General features: G+C 38.6%; 1 long non-coding RNA gene across 1 annotated transcript in view; it reads right to left on the bottom strand.

Annotated features, from left to right (window-relative positions):
- LOC122804359 overlaps nt 1–24,154 on the bottom strand; it is a 125,112-nt gene extending 100,958 nt beyond the window's left edge. The window contains exon 1 of the long non-coding RNA XR_006365214.1: nt 23,963–24,154. This is a non-coding gene — a long non-coding RNA (uncharacterized LOC122804359). The remainder of the gene's footprint in view (nt 1–23,962) is intronic.
- Nucleotides 24,155–24,396: the final 242 nt, after the last annotated feature.

Here is a 24,396-nt window from a genome sequence, read left to right as displayed (position 1 = left end):
CTTTGGCAGTGGCATAAAGGAACGGTGCACTGTGAATCGTTTCTGGCCTTTCTGTAACTCCATTTAGACTGAGATACAGATGAAATGATTATATCCAGTTTCCAGTTCTCTGACACGTTGCAAGGCACCTTCACGGACACTACTGGTTGGAACGAAGACAGTTTGAAACAAAAATAAGGAGATGTACCTTTTCATAAAGAATTAACAGACTGAAGAAAACAGCTTCAAATCCAAAATCCTGTGCAGCATGAAAAAGTAAAACGTGTTGTCAGAGTAACTGATTCTGTCACCATAAAGTACGTTTATAGTAAAGTATACACAGTGAAGATGGTCAAATTAAGAGGCATTAGATGTAACGTATAATGACCGAGAAACTTTACTGCACTGTCACTGAAAAAGAAGTCACATGTCACATAAACATTTTCTCAGCACCATTGTATGAATATGGAGGACAACAGGAGGCCAAGAACTAAGTCCTTTATAATTTGTTGCAGCATTAGCTGACATAGAGAGACTGTTGGCATGTTTGGTTGATTTCTTGATTTCCTCACTGAATGCACTTTTGCTTAGTTTGTGTAAAAGGACAAAAAATACAATACGTCGTACTAGGATCTGTAACAGTAATGCAAAAACTAACTAAAGCAGAAGTAATTATACATTGAAATTCACCTACTTATTCTGTGTTTGAAGAGGAACAGTATTTGCAATGTTCCAGGAATTATGAAAAACTAAAGTGGAGAAAGAGAGAGAAATACATACTAATGGTAACGTAAGGCTTTCAGTCAAAATCTGCAGACACTGGGAGTAAAACAATATGTGCTATGGTTACCTTTGCACTGTATTTCACCTGTACGTTTATTACTAGATTTCACAGGGACCTTCTTAAAACATAAGGAATGCAACCCCTACCATCAAAATCAGTACACAGTCAGTTTTAGGTGTTGGGCCCTTACTCAGTAAGTTGTTGAATGTAATGTCAGACCTACCTTAGAATGGATGTAATGTCAGACCTACCTTAGAATGGATGTAATGTCAGACCTACCTTAGAATGGATGCAATGTCAGACCTACCTTAGAAAGGATGCAATGTCAGACCTGCCTTAGAAAGGATGCAATGTCAGACCTGCCTTAGAAAGGATGCAATGTCAGACCTGCCTTAGAAAGAATGCAATGTCAGACCTGCCTTAGAAAGAATGCAATGTCAGACCTACCTTAGAATGGATGCAATGTCAGACCTACCTTAAAATGTTTCTGTAAACACAGTTGATTTTTGTTTATCAGCTCCATCTGTAATACAAGTGGGAAGCGACTGTTAGTTCTGATTTTATGACTTAGGTTATTATCCCTTCTCGGTAATGCTTGGAATTTCCGAGGTGTTTTCTTTCCATTTCTTGAAGTTTCCGAAGTACCATCTTTTCTCTCTCCGTTATGGAGGGACTACATTTTTCATCATCTGGAATCAGTGTGCACATATCTTTAAGCACTTCATATATAACTCAGACATATAGAGCAGTTTTAGATTTCAGTCCATAGGGTAGCTGGGCTCTTAGGCCCTACATTAGTATTCTCCCAGCAGGCAACACAGAGTCAGGATATGGGGGAATGAAAGTTTCCCCAGTACAGCACATGATATTCTGCCTACCAGACATTTGAAACACATTAATTGCAGCTGGGACTACCTATAAAAATTTGACAATACCTTTTTTTGGCTAGCCATTTGCTAAAAGTCTGATTTTGAAAATGGTGAGTTGCAAAAACTATAAAAAGAGAAAAAAATATTTTTTTGCAGGGAAAAGCTCTCATGCTCCTCTCAATATGGGGAGCAAACTCTAACCCCCATTTATATATACCAACTCCACAGATGCACCACAGTGGAGAAAATGGGTAAAAAAAATCCCAAAATGTGTTCCAATGCACAATACAGTACATGGCAATGAAACTTGCCATGACTAAACACTCTGGTACCGAAGAAGCACTACTGCATATTCAGAGATGACGTGTGGATATGCCTGGCAACGGGATTACCTAGGCAAGAAACCATAATCATGCAAGCCTTTTAATCGCTTTGAAAGTGATTAGGACTTATGTTGAGCTGGCATAATGGTTAAGGCCGAAGCAGCCATTACTTGAGTACTTAGCCATCTTGCAGCTGGTAAAACAGAGTAATATACTGCTATACAAAGGCAGGAGATAAAGATGCAGTGAAATATTTTTACTAAACATTTGTTTACCGGGAAAGCTCAACTTGGAACAAAGCCATTTTTCAGCGGAGGCCCGGAGAGAAATGCTCCAGATGTATGTCTTTGTAACATGGGAGGAAACCTACATGAATGAAGGAAAGATATGCAGACTCCAGACAGAAGGAACCTCAGCCGAGAAGCAAACTGGGAAACCGTTGGTTGTGAGGCGACAACGCTACCGTTGCACCACTGCACCATCCAATACTCAATGAATCCCATATACACTTGGAAAACATTTTTTTTTCTTTATTAATGTTCTAGGTTTGCCATCTCCTAATTCTGGTTATAATTTTACTGTTATTCATCTTCTCTTCCATCCTAAAGCTTGTATATTCTGGCGATCCATTAGGATTTCAATTCCGCACAGCTCAGGTCGAAAGGTAGCATCTTTGCTATCCTTCTGCTCTCAAATTCTTTCTTTCCTTTTTCACAGCAAATCTTATCTCATTTCTCATATATGCTGCAACCCCCTTCCATAATTACTTGATCCAGACAACATAGCTGATGCCCCGGTAGCACCATATGTCATTTTGTGTTACCTGTAACACTTAACACAAAAAAGTTTTTATCAATCGCATGTGACTGACTCGTCTTTCTTTTCTTAGAGTATGAGAAATGTAGAAAGTATAGTGAAGAGGGGAGGGGTGGAAGAGATGCATTTCAAAGTAAATGAGTAAAAAAAATGTTTTCAGCATATCTAGATGTCAAAAAGTATTGCTGCTTTGGTATAGAAGTTGAAGGTCTGCCTATGATGCAGGTGAACCAGGCTGGAATAATAGACCCTCTCACTTTAAAGGTGAAAGTAGTATGTTATATGAACCTGTGGGGCCATCTGACCTTGCTAAACCAAGTAATGAGAGGCCAGCTCTCCTTTCTTGGTGGGTGACAGAGGGGTTTCCCAATGCAGGGGCATCCCTAGGTGAAGGAAAGAAGGCTATCTCCAGGCATACCATATTGATGGCACGATGCCAGGGTAATCCTATGGGCTAGGCTTGTAAAGGCTCCAGGGCCATTAGCCTAGTACACACCTACGAACCTATGATTGCATAATATGATATATGTGTCTTAGCAGAAAAATCCATGAGATATTAGTGCCGTGCCATGACAGGCCTGGCAGTGCAGATCAGTCTGGGAATAGCTAGGGTATAAAAAGAAAAAAGTCTAAATCAGCAGTGGTCAGCAGTCAACCAGAAGCTTCTGAGTTTTGTCTTCCATCATTTGGATCTAAGACAAGATTACCAAATAGTGTTTTTCACTGGACAGGTGTGATGTGGGGCACAAAAGACATGTTGAATGGGAGGAATAAAAGGGTCAGTGGGTCATGTGGAACACTGCATGGTCTGACTGGTAAAGACCACCAAAGGGTTAGTTTCTGACCAATGGGCTGATCAATCTCATGTAAAAATCAATTAGGCATCTTAAAGCACATTTGTCTCCCTGTCAGTAGGGCTTGGAGCAGGTTCAGTATGCCACTGGTCTCTAGGGGCTGCTGGAGGATAGTTGTCAATATGGATGTAGATGGGTGAGAAGACACTGATGTCACTGCATGTCCCGTACTCATGACAAAAGGGAGCAATAGGTTCCACTGTGCTAGTGACAGCTTCATCAGCCCACTCACTGCCTGAAGGTCTTCTCGCTCTGGTGTAGTTGCACCCTGGATCCCTTTACACAGATCAGTTTTCCTGGCTGTAAAATCTCTTTTGCCACAAGGAGAAGATCTTGCCTGGGTAAAACACCAGGACAGTTACAGCCAGGTAACTCTGAGACTGGCACATGAGAAGCCAGGCTGAGTTTAACCAGTGAGGGAGCTGTAATGCCCTAATTCTAGGGTGAGGCATGGGGGTTACTATGGGGAACATACCTCTCAACTGTAAAGATTTTCACAGAATGTCCAGATTTTTGCCTCATACATTTGATCTGTTCCTCATAAAACCTGTGATTTTCTGGCAAATCACTGGGATGATCTGAGGATTTAAGTCACTAAATAATGATATACATTTGTGTTTCAGACTTCATATCCTTCAGAAAAATGCATGCTAAGACAAATTCTGTTATTATAGCAACTTTTTAAGTTTATAAGAGCAGTATTTAAAATCTGTTCCTATTTTTGGTCCTTTGCCCCCATTCTGTCAGGCCTTGTCCAGATTATTTGCGTGGAGAGGTATGATGGGGAAAGGGAGTCAGACTCATAACAGGCTCCTAGGAAAAGGCATAAAGTATAGTGAATTTAAGAAAATGTCATATATAACTGTACATTTAGGTAAATGTAAACCTCATTATGAAGAAAGCATTAAGAAAGTCTGAACGCTGCAATGCATGCATGTAAACTGCACGAGGATGATCCGTGCACATTCCTGTGAAGCACAACCCATTATTCAAATAGTAAGTAAAACAGATATGCATTCATCAGAGCTGCGTGGGTAGAAAGTTTTTTTGAAAATCACAGTATATTAATAAAGGTAACTAGACACACACACACACACACACACACACACACACACACACTAGCGATGAGGCTATCCATTTGTGCTGCAGCATCAACATGCAAAAAAATAATAGTAATAAGCAAACTTTATATAGCAATCTTTTCTGAAATCACAAAAAGCAATGTGAATTAGCCATTAGGATTTCAAATCTTACCAGAACAATTGTAAACTGTCCACATAGACCAGCATTCTATCCCAGTTAACACATTTAAATAAATAAATGTAAATAAAATACAACTAACCAGTGATTTTATTTTAAAAAAAGATTATTCAGCTATATATTATGAGTGTGATTAGCCAATTAATAAAACAGGGCAAAGAATATAAAGCAGACACAGCACGACTACCATATAATCTTAAAAAATGCATTGTTTGCACAGAGTGACTACCATATAATGTTTGAAAGTGTATTGTTTGCACAGAGTGACTACCATATAATGTTAGAAAGTGTATTGTTTATCTTTTCATCCCAGCACAAGGAACAAGACGTGAGCAGCAGTGTTCATAAAAGGGGGAAAGTTGAGTGCAGTGTGTTTCGGTCCCTGCATATAACAGACATTTTGAACTGTATGCATGTAAACAATCATGCACTGCGGTCCCGGTATAGCAACTGATTTTAAAAGGTTAACAGAGTTTTGTGATATGTACAGTGATTGGGCATAACTAAAATATGTAAGTTCTGTTTGAGAACCCTTTACTCAAGTTACACACTCAAGTCAGTTACACCAAATGTGTAAATACTCAACTCTGTGTAGGTAAAAGTGTTAGAAGTTCACCTTCAATTATTATCACAGTATGTACTTTCTTTAATTAACTTTTTAGCTGCCAGGAAATACTACTCTACAAAGAAAAAGGTTTGGAAACTAAGCAGTTTACTTAACCTATTAAAACAGATGACCAGTAGTTACATAACTACAAGTTACACATGCCCGGACATCTACATTTGAAATAATTAACTGACATATAACTTTTGACGTAGTTTAATGATGGCATAGAAACCATATCTTGTAACCTACTACAGCCAGCAACACTTACTTGCAGCAGGCAGTGGATAACCCTAAGTGATTTGCATGATGGAGTAAGTGAAAAACTGCATTATGCAGTCTTTGCTCATAATTCTATTTGTAAGGGGGGCTGCTACCCCTTTCCACCTATAAATATTTACTCAGTAGTATGGCTTAAGAAGGCGCCCTGAATAATATTTACATGATGTGGGTAGAAAAGTGTTGAAAGGTATTTGTATAACTGCATGTTACGCAAGGTTCTGAATCTCATGTGTTATGTACCTGGTATACTAATAAACTGACAATGCAGTTACGCTAACACTGTTAACAGCAAGTGGGTGGGGTTAGCCTCCATAACCAAAATATACCCTAATGGCTGCCAGAATGATGACCCCATAATTTGCTCTTGCCTCATAAAAAATAATGCACTGGGAGTATCTCTTGTACCATAAAGAACAAATGGGACAATAGGCCACAGGGATCTGATGATCAAAAAGCAGTGGAGTACCAAAAAATAAGCACAACAAATAAATTAATTAATAAATAAATAAAAAGGGAAAAAGGTAAAGAGACAATGCATCAAATTTTTCATCTCACTGTCTTTTCAAAAATGAATGTTGAAAACAGTGAACCAAAAAACCCTAAAATAACACAAAAAATATTTTTTTTGAAAAGGAATTAACCTCTCTGACCTCCCACACCTGTAAAAGTACATATACAAACTCCGCAGTCACACCAGAGTGAAGAAAATGGGAAAATCCCCAAAAAACACTGTGCCAGTTTATACAGTACAACAATTTGTGATGAAACTCACCACAGCGTTTCATTTTCAAACTAAAACTCTTCGGCGGAAAACACATTGTCGACTCATAGGTAAGTCAATACATACTGGGGCTTTGTTATCAATACTGCTATGCAAGATTAAAAGACAGAAAGATAAAGAATTGCTACAAACTTATATGGAGAAAAAAGTAACCTTTGAAAAAGCATTGGTTACCCTGGTATGTTTATGATAATGGGAAGCCCTTGTTTGGAAGACAATTCCTCAGAAACGTTGATCTCAGCTGGAGATCTACAAAGAAATAGTGAGCTCAAGTCAGATTTGTTTTTATTTATTTAATTTATAGTGTTACTAGGTAAAAGAACTGGCCATCACTGACCCTCTTCAGACAAGGCCTGTCAAGAGGAAAGGGAAAATGTAAGGGATATACAGTCACAGAAATTGCTAATGCTTTTATCAGATTTCATACAATTGTTTATGAACGAAACTGACCCAAGAAAGGCAGATGCCAATAATGAGCAGAAGGGCCTTTTTTATGTATAATGTTTAGGTTTTAATTCCCCCTGCCTTGCGATACTGTTTACCACCTTCCGTTACTGATTCATACTGTAAAAATAGGAAGCACTTCTTGATTCACAGATCTCTTGAAAACTTTCACTTTTTTCAAAGAAAGTATCCTCAGTATCACTGCATCGTCTACTATAACAGGTTCACTTTCACTTTTAAACCATCCAATGCTTTCTTAATTTACCATTGGTTTGTACTTTTGACCAGTCATGAGATCTTTCTGTGAGTGCACAAAAATCGTAAATTCACATGGAAATCATATTATGAAAGTTTTGCATAAATCAACTACGACTTCAAGTTCCTTAAGCTGTACTTTCTCATGGAGACCAAAAACTGTGATGTCTGAAAGCAAGTAGGTGCATTACAATCACTGTTGAAAAAACACATTTATCTCAAGTGTTATACAGCATGACTAGTCTCCAAACCAAGACATGCCTTTGTTGTCTTGTTGTTGCAACTGAGCCAGAAACAAAACTTTGTGAGTGGTCCATTTTTATCTGGTTGGTATATAATCGGGTCCAGACAACTTGCCTTGCATCCCTCCCTCCATCTATTCACAACCCCTTTTCCCATTTTGCACATGGTGTTGGGATGTCACTTAAACAGTGACAATCATCTCAAGCCAAGAGTCACACTGCAAGGTGGCTGCCGCTGTTGTTTTTTCATACCACTTACTTGCACAAGCACTCACACCTATGTCCAGTTTAGAGTACCCAGTTCACCTCCTGCATGTCTTTGGACCAACACATACAAATTAAAGATTTATCTCACACATGATAGCCCTGTGTATATATCTATATCTATATATATATATATATATATATATATATATATATATATATATATATATAGACTTTACAAAACAGGTTATTGATAATGTATTACTTTTAGTAGTAAATGCTCTTTCAAAATGGCTTGTAGTGTACTACATGGATTCAGCTTACTTCAGGAAAAAAATCACCACTCTTCTTAGAATGTTGTTTGCAAGGAAAAGATTTCCAGTCCATATTGTGAGTGATGATGGACCACTTTTCATTCCAGGGCAGTTTAAAACTTTCACAAAACAGAACAGCAAAAATCTTTACTACAGCACCCCACCATCCAGCAACTGTTGGGATGGTAGAGAGTTTTATATAAATTTTTACAAGGCAGTGAAAGCTGTGAAGCATATAATTAACCATGGCAAAGTAAACAAGACAGGTCATCATTCCTGTTTAGAAATTCCACGCATATTACCACAAAAGTGACACTTTCCATGCTACTTCATAAACCAAATTTGAAGTTATGACTGGATGTATTACTGTTAATGATAAGAAATGTCCATACCTACACAACAGACCCTTTATAAGTTTGAGATGCAGGGCATTATATACTGGTAACAAACTACTGAAATAAGTGGAATTCAAACCATACTGCTCCAAGAGGTGGCCATAAAAGTGTTTACTAGATATTAAACAAAGCAGAAGACATGTGACCAACACTGGTGTGGCAGCTAAAGCACGGAGTGAAGAGTCTCATAGCTGAAGTCTGATGACTAGCAGCTTGCTCTAGAGCCTTCAGATAATGTGGCCTATGTCCAAAGAATGATAGATATTTAGAGCCATGACCAAAGAGCAATGGACTTCAAAATCCCTTGCCCAATATGGAGAGGAGTCCTGGAGCAGAAACCAAAAAGAGTATCAAGTGAGACAAAATCATCCCGAAAGCAGAGGCGTGAACTCACCTTTCTCAAGGACATGAAGATGTAGATTGTCATTGGAAAGACCAGAGGCCCAGTGGTGGTCTGTACCACTAGAGGCCCAGTGGTGGTTTGTACCAGCAGAGGCCCAGTGGTATTCTGTACCACCAGAGGCTCAGTGGTGGCCTGTACCACAAGATATTTCTAGTGTAAGAAAACTGGAATTTCATACAGGGGTTCTACAGGAAAACTCACCATGGGTGGGTCCAGAGAAACTGCAAGTATTCACACCCAGCTGCCACACCAGAAATGACATATTGCAAACATTATCTTGAGAGCTGTAGAAAACTTTCAGTGACTAATTTTGTGAGACGGCTGAGGGGAAGAGTGCATATTCCACATTTTGAAATAAAAATGTTATATAATAATGCTATAATGAACATTCCATTGGCATAATAGTATGTTTTCATACAGATTTATAAAAGACACTCATCAGATACTCAAACCTACACACACGCCTAGTGCTTGCTGTGAAGCCAAACTCCATATATATATATATATATATATATATATATATATATATATATATACATATATACATACATACATACATACACACACACGCACACACTTTTTATAATATGCATTTCCTCCTTTGTCTAAATTTAAGTGGAGAAGAAGTGCAATTTATGCACATAAAGTGCTTAAGTGTTGTTTGTTCATGTTCCTGTGGAGCATACTTTCATATTCAATTGACATCTAATGCAGATATACTAGGAAGGTAAAATGATATTAAGTCATCAAGGGCAAATACACAGGAAATACAGTATAAGTCTGAAAGAAATCGAAAGATAAAGTTACAATATGTTTACTTAATGAGAACAGATGGGAAATTCCGTTAAGAAAGAAGTTGAGAAACAAATAAAACCTTAACAATTCTGTGGCAATAAACTCATTCAAACATAGAAAATGCAGAGCCAGACAGATGAGATCTGCTGTTCTTAGAGGAGGATAGTGGTGATTTCCAATTTAAAAATAATGTTTTTTTATTATAGACAATGCAACAGTGGTTTCTAATAATAAAAAAAAGATCAGTATTTAGTACTAATGCAATACAAGTGAGTAAGAAGCTATGTTAACAAGTCACAGGAACTGCAAGATGTTGCATTAACACGTTGCATATTTGTGACTCAGTGAAGCGCAAATTGCTGAATTACTTTCAGCCAAATAGAAGTAACTGAACGTCAATTCACTAAGCATAAATGGTGTGAGAGATGAAGCACCCCCATGCTTTCCAGGTGGAGGACCGGGTCTTGACCCATCCCACATTCACATTCCTAAAAAGAACTACAGTCTCAAGTTGAACAATGGGATAAAAAATGGCTGCCTCATTGTCATCAGTGTTTTGACTTTTGACCAGTTTGATTCAGCTGAAACCATTTGATGACTTCTGCTTGAGTGAGTCACAATGCTACCCATGAATACAACAGAGCTAGGAGGGAAGACAGTAGTATAATGCTGCTAGTAAGATACAGAGACCCATAACGATAGACTTGTAACTAAATGACAGCATAACAAAGCACACTAACGCAAGCAACCAGGACTGGAAGAAAATGAAATGTAAAAAGCATGCTCTAAAATAACTGGAGCAAGAATAATCCTTGCATTCAACTCAAATATAATAGTTTACTGCATACAAACAGCAAAAGAGCACACGAAGTAATTCAAATCCTGAAATAATACAAATGCCTGTCTGAAATAAGAATCCAGAATGGGCAAGCCATATGGCTAACTACTAATTTATATCTTAAAAGTAGAGTCTTTAAATGAATTGTCACAGATAAAATTATACAGAATGATGCATCACATACACCAACTCATATACTCTGTCACAGGATAAAAATTATGCTTAAAGAACAGATAATCTGCTACATATCCTACAGTACAAAAGGATGGAAAAGGTAGACTACTATTCTTCAAAAGAAACATTTAGAAGATATAAATGTGCATGCAGAAGCTAGGCTGTTAATATAGGTGACATAATAACTTTATAGTAATCCTAGCTACATAAATACAGGGGTGGCACTACAAACAGATACTATCGGCTGGAAATATTCTGGTTAAATAAATACACAGAGGAGGCTCTACAAATAATTTGGCCGATATTACAGGCTGTAACAAAGGGCAATGCTATTTTCAGTACATAAAAAGAGGAAGTATGTTGTGAAATGCCCAGTGATCTATTTCTGTAGCTGTACTCAGCATAGGAAAAGTTCATATTCAAAATTCAAACAAATGTACTAAGTGTCTCTAGACTAAGCATTCTTACAAAGTATAAAACAAACGCACAAAGGCAGATTTCAGCAATAAACAATGAATGTTTAGAAACAGTTGCCATCATACACAAGATAAAATAGGTAGGTTTGATTTAATGTTTTCAGCCATCCAATGTCAGGAATGACAAAAGCCACTCTGGCAGGAGTTCTGAAGAATTGACCCTTGATACACAAAGGAACGACCCCTTGAGAAATCAAGATGAACCTTGAAATCACAAGAAGCCTGAGCATGTAAGAGTGCAGAGAGAAAGCTGATATCAGACAAGTTTTGTAAGATAAGGGGGACTGCGAAGGTCATGATACAGAAGATAATACTAGACTAATTAGACAATGTGACAAAATATGATGACATCTACAAGCTCAAGTAGTTGGGCCGCAGAATTCTTCACAATTTGTAGTTGGTCAACTTCAGCATCCTGGGATTACAATAGTTCAGCTATAAAGTGACCAGCACATTCAACCACAGCTAAGTCAGCTTATGGAATTAGATGCATAATTAGAGAGATATTCCTCAGATCACAACAAGAGGATTTGATAATAGCAGACACCTTATCCTCAAGGGTAAGACAATCATCAAATATCAGACCTAAATTTTGCACCTTCAACATGAAGTCTTGTCTGCCATCACTTCAGATTATGTCTACTGGTGGAAATGGTCCAGAAAAGCTGTAAATGGTGCCATGAATGTTCATGGCAACCATCTTGCTAGTGTTAAGTTTAGCTGTTATGTACCAAAAATAGCTAGTGACCATTTTAGGGTACTGTTTCTGAACAGACTCTGAGACAAACTTTTTATCAGAAGACTATGGCTTACAGTGTTGAATGCTTTACACATATTTAGAAAAGGTTTCCTCCTGTCTGACCCTTATTTAGACCTGTCCTGGTTGGAAGTAGCCTTCTCGGAAATGCTAGTTGACCCATCAGCTAGCACAAAGTGGAATGAGGGATTACAGAGTATAACAACTAGCTGTGTCAGTGGACAAGGAAGAATGGGTTAGGACCTTTAGAAGGATGCATGGAGACCTTGCAAAGAGACCAGCTCTGTGCCATAAACAGGTTCCAACTCAGATCGGAAGAGACAGCTGTGCTGAAAGCTGGATTAGAAAGGTACATCTCAATAACTATACTTTTAACTAAAATGGTAGTGGGAAGGGAATCATAGATGCTGAAGATGGGGGCAGGTATTCCGTCTGTAGAAAGAGGTTAAAAATGATACAAAAATATTAGCAGAGAAAAGGTAACTCAGAGTTGTGAACAGTTATTCTGCAACACAGGGAGTCTGATTAGGGAGATAAGGGGGCTACAGGCAGTGATGTGGAAGCAGAGGTAGACACTGTTGGCATCACATTAATACACGGCACTTGCAAAAAGGGGTGGAATATGAAAATTCTGGGTATAGTTTTTTTCAGAGAAAGGAAATATGTAAGTTAAATAGTCGTCTAGAGAAGGGCGGGATTAAAAGGTGAAGTCAGAAAGGAGGAGGAACATCCTATTTGTTGTCCTTAATAAGATGGAGAGGGTCAGGAACTTTAGACAACAGTGATCATGCCACTGTGCTTACAATAGGGGAGGCTATGAATGCAAGGACAATGGTGATGGAGAGGGATTTTAGGGGAATGGATTATGATTAGTTGAAGAGAGGTCTGTATTGGACTTGAGGAATGGAAATGAAACAGACAATGCAAAAGGGTCAGAGATGCAGAACCAAGGGCTGTGGACAAGGGTCTGAGGAACAGGCAAAATAATAAAGAAGAGAAAGCCGATGGGAAGTGAGTCTATTGAGACAGCAAGGAGAAAAGAAGTGGGTGAAGGGGTGAAAGGGACATAACACAAGGAGGCAAGCAAAAAGGCAACAAAGGCACAAACTGAAAGGGAATTGGCAGAAGGGGTCAAGAGGAAGAACAAGGGCTTGTTTGAGCTATACAGCAGAAAGACAGAAAAACAGACATGCCCAGTGTGACTAAAGATGGGAGCGAGATCACAGATGGCAAGGAATAATGCAGAAACACTGAACAAATACTTTGCACAGGGAAAAGCAGGGATAGGATAGAGAGGAAGATAAGATACAATGGACAGACACCCGGCTAGAAGGGGAGGAGGTTTAAAGGGAATCTGATTCCCTACGGGTCGGTAAAAGTATGGGAATCAGATACATACATGCACACAAATATTTCAAGCACGGGCATTAATGCCCGTCTAGTCTGTCAATATACCAAAACACTTGTTCCCATAGTAAGTGTTCTGGCTTTTCTTAAAAATATCTAAGCTAGTACTTGTTTTAATGTAATTAGGTAGTCTGTTCCATGCATCAGCTGCTCTGAGAACCAATTACTACACTTCTTATTACTATAGAATCTTCTACATAGGTTGGCTGATGATTCTCTACTACTTTTGATAACTCCAAACATTCTCAGAGATAGTGGTCTCTAAATGTCTTATATACCTGAATAAGATCTCGTCTTAGATATCTAAGAGAGACACTGTATAAGTTGATATTTTAGTCCTTTATAATAACTTAAATTTTCACATCCACGGATGCCCTTGATATATTTCCACTGTACTCTTTCCAGTTTAATCATACTTGTTTTCTTATGAGGTTTCCATATTGTTATTCCACACTCAAGTTTGTCTAATGTAACTAACAAACAATGATATAATTTCTGATTTCCTAAACTTTATAAATCTCTTTATACAACATATAGTTCTATAAATATCATTAATCAATTGGTTGATATGATTAGAAAAGCTCAAAGCAGGATCTACCCATATACCCAGGTCCTTAAATGAATCTACAGTTTCAATCACTGTGTACTGTATTAAATATTCACCTTTCAATTTATGTCTCCCAAATCTCATATGCTTAGTTTTTGATGTATTTATCAGCATATTATTCTCCTGTGCCCAAATGGTCAATTTAGTCAAGTTCCTTTGTAGACATGCCTTATCTGTAATCCATGTAATCAGTTTACCCAATTTTAGGTCATCTGCATATAGCCTATAGAATACCTTGGATGAAGAAGTTAGGTCTGAAAGACACAATCCAAACAAGTAAGGGCCTAGGACAGAGCCCTGTGGGACACTCTGACTGTAACCAAGGATTTTACTTGATTAATTGCTGTATGATACTTGCCATGCCCTATTTTAAGCAATGCAGCTGTCCATTTTATCAAGAGTATATCAATATTTAGTTGTTCTAATTTATTGATCAGTGTTTTGTGTATGACCCTGTCAAATGCTGAAGTTAAATCTATATAAATTACATCACAGAACATTTTTTTCATTCATAGCTGTTATTCTGTTGTTATAAAACATCATGTTATAGGTTGATTTTCAACATATGCATGCTGATATATGGTTTCAAGACCCAGCCTATCCAGTTCTAACAATAACGTATCCAATATTACCTTCTCCATTATCTTTCACAACATGAAAGTAGACTTAAGGGTCTATATGACTCTGGGCTAGTCCTACTCCCCTTTCCCTTAAAGACAGAATGTCACCATATTTATATGACCTAGTAAATAACAGATATAATGGCACTAAGTTCTTGCAGAAAGCCATTATTACAAATTCCATCTCCTCCCTGTGCTTCGTTTGGATCCAGTTTGCACAATTCTTTTTCAATGGGTCTATCTTGACCCATCAAAATTACATTCCTTTGAAATGTAATTTGGCGACCCCTTATTCTCGAAAGTGCATTTATTTGAAAATGCACTTTTGTAAATAACCATGTAACTGAAAAGCAATGGAGGTTGTTGTTCAGATTGTGGCACAGCAGGGATAAGGGAATATTCCCTTTTCCCCACTGTAGTGCAATCTCTGAATGACAATATGTAGGTAGCGGGGGTGTGGGAAGTGCAGGGGGCTTGCCCCCCTGCATATATGTGGTTAGTGTTGTCTTTGTGGCTTTGAGTCGCCTGCCTCTGGTATAACATTGATACTGGACACTCCCCCCAGTCACATTACATCAGCTCATTCTATTGTTTATAGTGAGAACCTAGCAAAGGCCTACCCGTTTAGCTTCTGAACCTTGAATTATTTCATTATTTTCTGTCTCTTCACTTTCTACTTAAAGCAAAACAAAACGACTGTACCTCTTTCTACTTCATTTTTCTGTTTGCCATATTTATTACTGCTTGTTGGTAGCCTCACTGAATTGATGACAGTATTCTACTGAATCTCTGCTTAGTGGTGTCTGTTGCTGTTGTGATTTGTGAGCTATTGCTTCAAAGCAATCTGATTAACTAGATTTCATTGCGATCTACTGCAATTCATTAATGTTCAACTGCATTTTGTTGCTGTTTTAACTGTATTTTTTCATACTGTAAGTGCTATAATCTTGACTATAAGTGATTAATCTGTGCTTCACTGTGATTTTTTTTTTCTTACTGAGTTCTTAAGCTTAAAATTGAGTAGCATAGTCTCAGTACAGGTCCACTGTATCTAGAGCTTCAGCTGCACCGTTTAAACCCTTTTTGACATATTCCAGATGTGCTGTTTTTTTCTGAAAAAAAATTCTAAGTTTGTTTTCCACCTTTTCTGTTACTAGAGTGGTCCAAATACAGATTTGCTGTATCCAGGACTGTTTTGTAAGTTTGAGTTCCCCAGACTCTTCTGTGTTAGAGGGAAGCCTTCCAGCTTATCAGTGGGAGTGGTAAGCACTAGGTAGCCTGCACTAGGTAGCCTATCTACCACAAGGGGAGTGGTTTTTGGCTCTGAAATTGTAGTTTATTGTCCGATTGGGCAGTCTTTTCTATCCCTTTCAACTTTCTCTTCTCTCTTGCACTTTAATTAGCTTATTCACCAGTACTTCATCAGGCTGTTTGTAGTAATTATTGTAGCACACATAAGTGCTATCAGCACTTGACATCCTATAAGGAAACATTTCCAATAATTAGTAATGATGACCATCCCTCCTGGCATGTCTAAAGGTCAGTTTCCTGTGCTTTCTCCTGTTAACCTGGTGAACTTGGGCATTCTGAGGCAGTGTAGCAACTGCCTCATGTATACACACAACCCTCTCCTCTTACCTCCCAACACTCAGACTTGTGAGAGATGTCCCTATATCTCCAAATTGGAAGCCATACACTCTCCAGCCAAGACTGGAATAGCTGGTCAAGAGGAGAAGGTCAACACCTGTACCACACCACATGGAACACATAGCCCTCCACAACACCCACCATCACAGCCCTCACATAAAACCACACACCCACCTTCGCTGAGGCTCTCAATAGAAATCTATGCAAACAGCAGAGCCCTCCAAGGCAGAAATGCACTCGACCACCACAACACAGCACAAACCACAAGACACATAGCTCACCTACACTGTGTGCCCCTCAACCTAAGCCCCTAAGGCAAAACAGCTTGCCCAATACAATAATCATGGGTGACTCAATAGTGAGACACACTGATGTCCTACTTACTAGGCTGAATAAGGAGAAGGTAACAGTCAAATGTCTATCAGGTGCCAGAATCAGACACATAACACACGCACTCAGGTCACTCGACAACAAGTACAAATGTGACTCTGTCATTGTCCATGTGGGTGTAAATGACCTGAGACACACCTCCCTGGACTACATGAAGAGAGACATGATGGAGATCTCGGATTATGTGGCCCGGGCAGGTATGACCCTAGCCCTGAGCAGCATCCTACTATTGCCCAGAATGATGCCACAGTACAAACAGAAAATGATTGACTTCAACAATTGGCTAAGTTTCTGGTGTCATTCTAAGAGGATCCAGTATCTGTCTGCTTGGGATGACATGATTGACAGACCTCGATGCTTTGCCAGAGATGGCCTGCATCTGTCGCCCTTGGGTTTCTCGGTACTGGCTAAGGCTCTTGCCACCCCTATAGTGCCTTTTTAGGTGGTGTTCCAAAGACCAAATTACCACTGTAACAGCTATAAATAAATGCAGTCTGAGGGTCATGCTGCTCAATGCTAGAAGTCTAAATCTCAAGATGCACTTGCTCGAAGCACTCCTCAAAATGGAGAACATCGACATTTGTGCTGTAAAAGAGACCTGGTTTAAAGCAGCAGAAAGCACCCCTGCACTACCAGGCTATAACTCATTCCACACCTTTCGGCCCCAGAACATGGACCAAAGTTCCAAAGGCGGTGGTGTCTCCATATTCGTAAAGGATATGCACACCTCCAGAGTAGTATCCCAGCATAACACATCTGAGATACTCCAGGTACAACTAACAGTGGGTAAGATGGAGATTCAGGTCGTAGCCTGCTATAGGTCCCCAACCATGTACTAAGACTCTCACTCCACATTCTAAAGCACCCTGGAAACTATTAATATCCAACCCAACAATCTCATACTAGGTGACTTCAACCAGCCCTCCAGGCTCCATCAGCTGGGAAAACTACTCATGTACCAATGCACTGGCCCAACGTTTCCTGGATTTCATCAGTTCCAATGTCCTGGACCAGCTCATTCTTACCACCACTACAGGAAGCAACATCCTTGACCTGGTTATTACTAACATGGGGAACCATTGCTCTATACCAATAGTCAATTCCTCCCTAGTTAGATCCGACCACAAACTAATCACCATGGAAATCCACATCTCACTCACATCCCCCGCAAAGGTATCTACCATGAAAAACTTCTCCAAAGCTTACTTTGGACTCCTAAAATCAGAGGTGGCTAACTTTACTCCACCCATGCCAATGGAAAACAGATGCATGACTGCCAGATCATACACCAATGCACTGTACGAACACATACATAAATGCATGGAACTAGCCATACCGAACTGAACCAAGATGCTCTCCTCCAAAAAAAGGAAGCCAGTCTGGTGGTCCCCTGCCATTAATAAACTCTACAACAGAAGGAAGAAACTGTTTCAGCAAAAGGTGAAGTCACAAGATTGGAAAAATTCCCTTATCAGCCTCAACAAAAAGTTGCACTTCCTCATCAAAGCCTCCAAAGTCAGCTATGAAGACAGAATTGCTGCAGACACTAAAAACAACCACAAAGCCTTCTATAGTTATATCAAGAATCTCCATGGCAATACCCAGATTTGCTCTGAGTTACTGCACAATGATACCTCCTATACTGACCCAACAGATATTGCCAACATACTGGCCGATAGATTCAGTGCCAACTTTACCCCTCTCTCCCCCCTAAAGGACCAATCTCAATACCAGAAGAATGCCAGGCACCCAACATTACTGCAGCACAGGTTAAAGTTGCATTGTCTAAGGACAAGAATACAGCTTACATGGGACCTAACAATATCCCTGGCTGTTCTAAATGAATTACAAAGTGAAATGGCACCACATCTGTGTACCCTGCTCACTCACAGCTTCACCTCAGGCTTTGTCCCTACCAAATGGCACACTGCTACAGTCATCCCTCTCCATAAAGAAGGAGTGACTACAGACCCTGGAAATTATTGCCCCATTAGCCTGATGAGTCCAATATGTAAGGTTATGGAACGCATCATCATGGACCTAATTAACAAGGATATAGGGAATCTCCAAACTCTAGATCCCACACAATTTGGTTTTGTGAAATGTAGATCATGCCTGCTCAACCTGGTTGACTTCTTTGAGTCAGTCACTAAAGCAGTGGATGAAGGTAAGGTTGTTCATACAGCCTACCTCGATCTGGCCAAGGCCTTTGATACCATTCCCCACTCAGGAATTATCGATAAACTCAGCAAACAAGGCATCAACCCCTATATTGTTAGGTGGGTTGCAAATTGGCTCACAGATAGAACCCACAGCATGAAAATAGCAGACTCTAAGTCAGACTGCTGACCAGTGATGAGTGGAGTCCCACAGGGATCGGTCCTGGTTCCTCTCCTGTTTGGCATCTATTTCTGAGAAGACCAGGCCAACACGGAGGGGCTCTGGCTGACCAAATGCACAGACAACTGCAAGCTGGGAGCCATTATTAACTGCCCAAGTGATGCAGACATCCTACAGAAAGGCCTCAGTGAGACCAATGACTGGTGTCAAAACCATGGCCTTAAGCTTAATGCCAAAAATGCTTCATCCTCTTTGGGAAAAACTGAGTTCCCACTAATTACCACATTGATGGGAACCCACTGATCACTGAAGGCATTATATGAAATCTGGGGACACAGGTTGACAGCAACCTCTCTTTCGACCAGCACATTGCCATGGTCAGAATGTCCTTCTATGTGGCACATCTCATTACCAAGGGTTTTGCATCCAGGAAGAAAGAGGTCATCATTTCTCTCTACTCTTTCCTCATTAGACCAATCGTAGAATATAATGCTGCATTTGGCATGTACCTCACTAGACACCTGCAACAGCTGGAGAAGCCACAAAAGTTCCTCAAGAAGAGGATCCTAGGCCTTAAACACATGTCCTATACGGACAGACTCAAAAAACTCCAGCTATTCTCTGTCTCATATTGTCTAAGAGGCAATTTCTGCTTGACTTACAAAACCATGTCTGACCCAGCTCTGTTAGAAATGCTGCATCTAAAGAAATCCCAATCCCTCTGCACCATGCGCTCCAGAGACCTCAACCTCATTACCACAATCAACAGAACATGCTGGAGGGACATGTTCTTCACCCAGAGACTACCCATGCTCTGGAATAGACTTCCCATACATGTCAAGCTGAGCACCTCACTAGCCCTCTTCAAGAAAATCTTAATGGGAAATAGAAAGTTCACCCTGGAGATCACTCCCGTGGTTCTACTTGATAGAGGCACTGGGATGAGTGGCACAATGCCAGAGCACTTCTACAGGCTAGGCTTGTAAAGGCCCCAGGGCCATTAGCCTAGTACATACCTATGAACCCATGAATCTATGAACCTATGTATTTTATTGTTCTTGTGTTTTTTTGCTTTTCGGTTATGTGGTTATTCGTGAAAGTGCATTTTCGAATAAATGCACTTTTGGGAATAAGGGGTCACCATATTATGGTTCATTGAATTGTAATTTTGTTCAATGAAATGAGACCCTTTTCAATATAATCTAATTTGATTCCAGTTTCTATGGTTACCTGGATGTAACTAGGACAACTTATTACCCCCTTTGTGAAGCCAAACTGTTTTGTATAAGATTTTGTAAATATAGCTATAATCTGTTGTGTCTTTGAATAAATTTTAGAATCTACACAGAGTTTAACAATGTATATGTCTTTACTCCTTCCACATGTTATATATGTATAAAAAGGTTTCCTATTATGCTCAATATCTTTATATAAATTTTCTTCAAATTTTTCTTAATCTTGTCTTACACTATACTTAATTTTTGTCCAGCTTGTTTATTTCAGTTTTCAAAGCTGTAGTTCAACCTCTCTTCAATTTCTTGCTGAAGGCCATTATTACAAATTAAAACCAATCAGTGAAAACAAAATGAAAACTCCAGCAAAGCTAGAACTTCCACTGAGTGACCTCCCAAACCTCTTGTATCAGAGGCACATCCTCTGATACAAGAGGTTTGGGAGGTCACTCAGTGGAAGTTCTAGCTTTGCTGGAGTTCTCTTGTTCTTATGGAAATATATCCACCTGGTGTTGTATACCTAGATCATGATGTTAAACATTTTTTTTGATTGTTTGCACTCAATTTCTCTTTCAAAACTTTCGACATTCCATCTGCAGTTTTTCCATTGAACACTCCAGTTAGTTATGTATAGTGACTGTTAAGCTTCCATATAATCTGTAATTAACCTTCTGTGCATTGGTTTAAATTTCAGTTTGATAGAATTATCTAGCAACAAATTAACCTTTATAACTCCATGATCACTTTATATCAATGATGGTAAAACTTGACTTGAAGTAACAGTAATTACTTTAGGAACACAATGTCTAATATGTTCATTCCCTGGAAAATTTTTTACAATCTGAAGCAACTGCTGTTCCTGAACATATGTTATGAACAATTTCCTTACTAACGTTGTTGAATCAATATTAGTCCAATCTGTTTCTGGTAAATTTAATTCCTCAGCTAATATGATTCTTCCCTCCTGTGTTTCATGCAAGAAATGTATGAATTCCTCTAGGTGCACTTGACTTTGGTGGTCTATACACTACAATAACTATTATATGTTGTAGGGCTCTCTGTCCACAGATTATTCATAAAGTTAGCAGTGATTATGAGTACTACCATTCTAGGTAAATGAAAACGATCTTTTACAAGTGGGTAGGCCATTTTATTCTCATTTTCTGAGGATATAAAATGCAGTTGGGGAAATAGAAAGCTTAGGCAAAAACAAAATCACATCACCATGTTTGATGGATGAAGCCATTTTTGTTAGAACAGCATAAAATATAAAAATAAGTGCTTCTTGGACATTAACATAATTTAGAGCATCAAGATTAGATAACACTTTTTGTTTTCATTTACTAGTAATAAAGGTCCTTTAATCATTGACATCTAGTTCAGTCCACATTTGTTAACAATGACAAAACATATTGTGTGTCTGGTAAACCTTGGGAATAAGAGAGTATTCCTAATCTTGGCCATGTGGTTTGGCAAACAGAATAAGGAAGTATTCCTACTCTTACCCACACAGTTTGGCAAACAGAATAAGGGAGTATTCTTACTCTTAACCATGTGGTCTGGCAAACAGAATAAGGGAGTATTGCTACTCTTAATGTCTACAAAACAATCCAACTCTCCACAAAGAGTAATAAAATATTTATTAACTAGACAATACACACATTCATAAGCGCTTTTGTTCCTTCCAAAGAGACTTCATCAGATAAAATATCCCTTCCTTCTAATCCACTATATACACATTTTACTCCATACACGTGCTTAAAATCAACTAATTATGCAAATGTTAAATTAAATTATTAAAGGGACATATCCTAAAATATACCGCTTAACTTATGTAAAAAACAAATTTATTAAGAATATAAATAAAAGGCATCAACTCTAAAAAACAATCTCGTGCTCATTTTAATTTGTCTAAAAATAAATGGACACTTTTATATACTTACATATATTTTTTTGTTTTAAGTTAAAATATCTGCTTTTTCTTTCAAAACTGAAATAATTAGCACTTGATCACTGATGCCAGAAGGCAGCATAACATTCATCCTCAGCTGCTAGACTAGCCCCCTTTTCAAAAGTAACCTTTGCCAGTCACCACCTCTTGGACTGATCCTATGTTTTCTAAGATCCCAAAAGTAAATCTTTTAAAATTAATGCAAGTGTGGGAATGTTTATACAGGGTGTTCGTTTCTTTCCTATTACATATATCATATAGATGCTCATATTCTGAGTATTTCTACTCTTAGCCATGTGGTTTGGCAACCTTGGAGTTAGTATATTTACTTTAGTGAGTGATGTGGTGGCCCCCAGAAAAACACTTGTCTATTGTTTTTTGTATAGTCAACATTATCTTCTTTCATTTTTTATGACAGTGTTCATGCATTCCTTGTTATGTCATGAATCCATGGTAATATGATATGGTATCAAAGTGATATTTTAACAGTTAGCTGTTTTGACGTAATACTGTTAGCAAGCTTCTGTTGCCCTTTGTATGTACTCATTTAGTACATATGAACCTATTTAGAACACCTATTATTAACATACTTCTCAACCTCGTAGTGCAACAAATTTGGACAAAGACAAAATAATTGGGGGGGGGCAAAAAATAAATTCTAAATATTGCTCTTATAAATTTAGAAAGTTGCTAGAACATGTCTTGCTTTCGCATGCATTTTCTGAAGGATATGAATTCTGAAAGTCAAATGTCTTGTCATTTTTTAGTGATTTCAGCCCTCAATGATTAGCCAGAAAACCACACATTTTATGAGGGACAGACCAAAAATATTTGGCAAAAATCTGGACATTCTGAGGAAAATGTGGACAGTTGAGCAGTATGATTATTAGCTATATGCATTTTTGGCTTTTTACCTCATGAACCATCCATATGTAATATCTAAATAGACTGTGAGCAAAATAATCTAGCAGTATTTTTCAAGTGACTTGTGAAAGGCACTTTAAACAACAATTTATGTCTGGGCACTGAAATCTATCTTTCCCAAGTCCCTCTCTTCCCAATCACTCACAAAGACAAATAGCTATAACACCTCTGTAGATAAATGAATGTTTACTTTGCATTTCACTGCACTATAGCTACATACATTTTAAATGTTATCTGCATTGAGCATTGACAGTAGTTCTTTTTTCCTACACCAGCTCGAGGTGAATACGGCCAAGTAACAAGTACTGCCTCCAAGGATAAAGTCATATAAATCTGCTTGAATATAAAGTTTCCCTTCCTAAAATAGAAAGCAGAAGTTTGTTCTTTGTTTAATAAAGCCACCCTGTAAATAGAAAGTTGAAGTGCAGTAAGGCAGTAAATAAAGGCTGCCTGCTGTTGGTTGGCTCCCTCCCCAATAACCAGACCAAAGGGTAAAAAGGTCACACAGACTAACCATTCAGAAAAACTTCCTCAAAAACAGGCAAACTAGAGTCTTCAGTGTGTAATACCCTAAAACTCCTGCAGTGAAAGCCCATGAGATATATGTAAATGACCCAATACAGACTTACAGTGGTTCAGATACATGGCTTCTAAACCCCATGACTTTTTACTTTTTAAGTCTTCATGGGAACATTCAGGCCAATAAAACCAGACCCCTCTAGCTGTACACGTGTATGGTTTGTCCTTTTTTAATGACCTCATCAATACAGCATAAGTGGATTGTTTGGATATACTTAAGAATCACACAGCTTAAAATAAGCCTGATGTCCATAAACATTAATATACCTACAAAATATCCCAAATAACATCCAAACCAAAGATTAAAAAAACTTTAAGAAAAAGCCGAAGCCCACCAGCTGCAAACATGCGTGATTTGGCCTTTTTATAGACCTCATCAGTATAGTATAAAAAAAAAGACTGATGAAGACACTCACCTTGTGTACGACTTAGCTTCTAAGCATGTTTCGGTATATGTACTGCCTGATTAATCGGCATTGATAAAGTGTAACATAAATACAGACAGCCATTTCACTTCTCTTGTAGCTGTGACCTCTAGGTTCTATGAAATCCCTTGGTTTTTAGTGATAGGAAATTCCCAGTGCAGTGTTGAAACAGGAACAGGTTAAAGTCAAACCCAAAGTTAAGTATTGTTTTCAGTTTGTAGCTGCAGTGTAGGAGGTGTTTGGGGTTGAACAATAGGAACTGACTTTCATTTCCGTTACAGGAATAGGCAAAAGTCACAACAACAACAAGTGTTGGCCTAGCAACAACTAGGCTGCACCCTATGAGTGTCTTGTCTTGCTCTTTCATTAGGTTTGTGTCGCGTAATAAAGGGCGGGGATGTAAGCTAAGAGAAATAGATCTTTAC

Source organism: Protopterus annectens, chromosome 6.part0, assembly GCF_019279795.1.
Source record: "Protopterus annectens isolate FY-2018-M chromosome 6.part0, PAN1.0, whole genome shotgun sequence".
In the NCBI taxonomy this organism is placed as follows: Eukaryota; Metazoa; Chordata; order Ceratodontiformes; family Protopteridae; genus Protopterus; species Protopterus annectens.
Note: the sequence above shows the minus strand (reverse complement) of the source record. Positions and strands in the feature narration are given on the sequence as shown.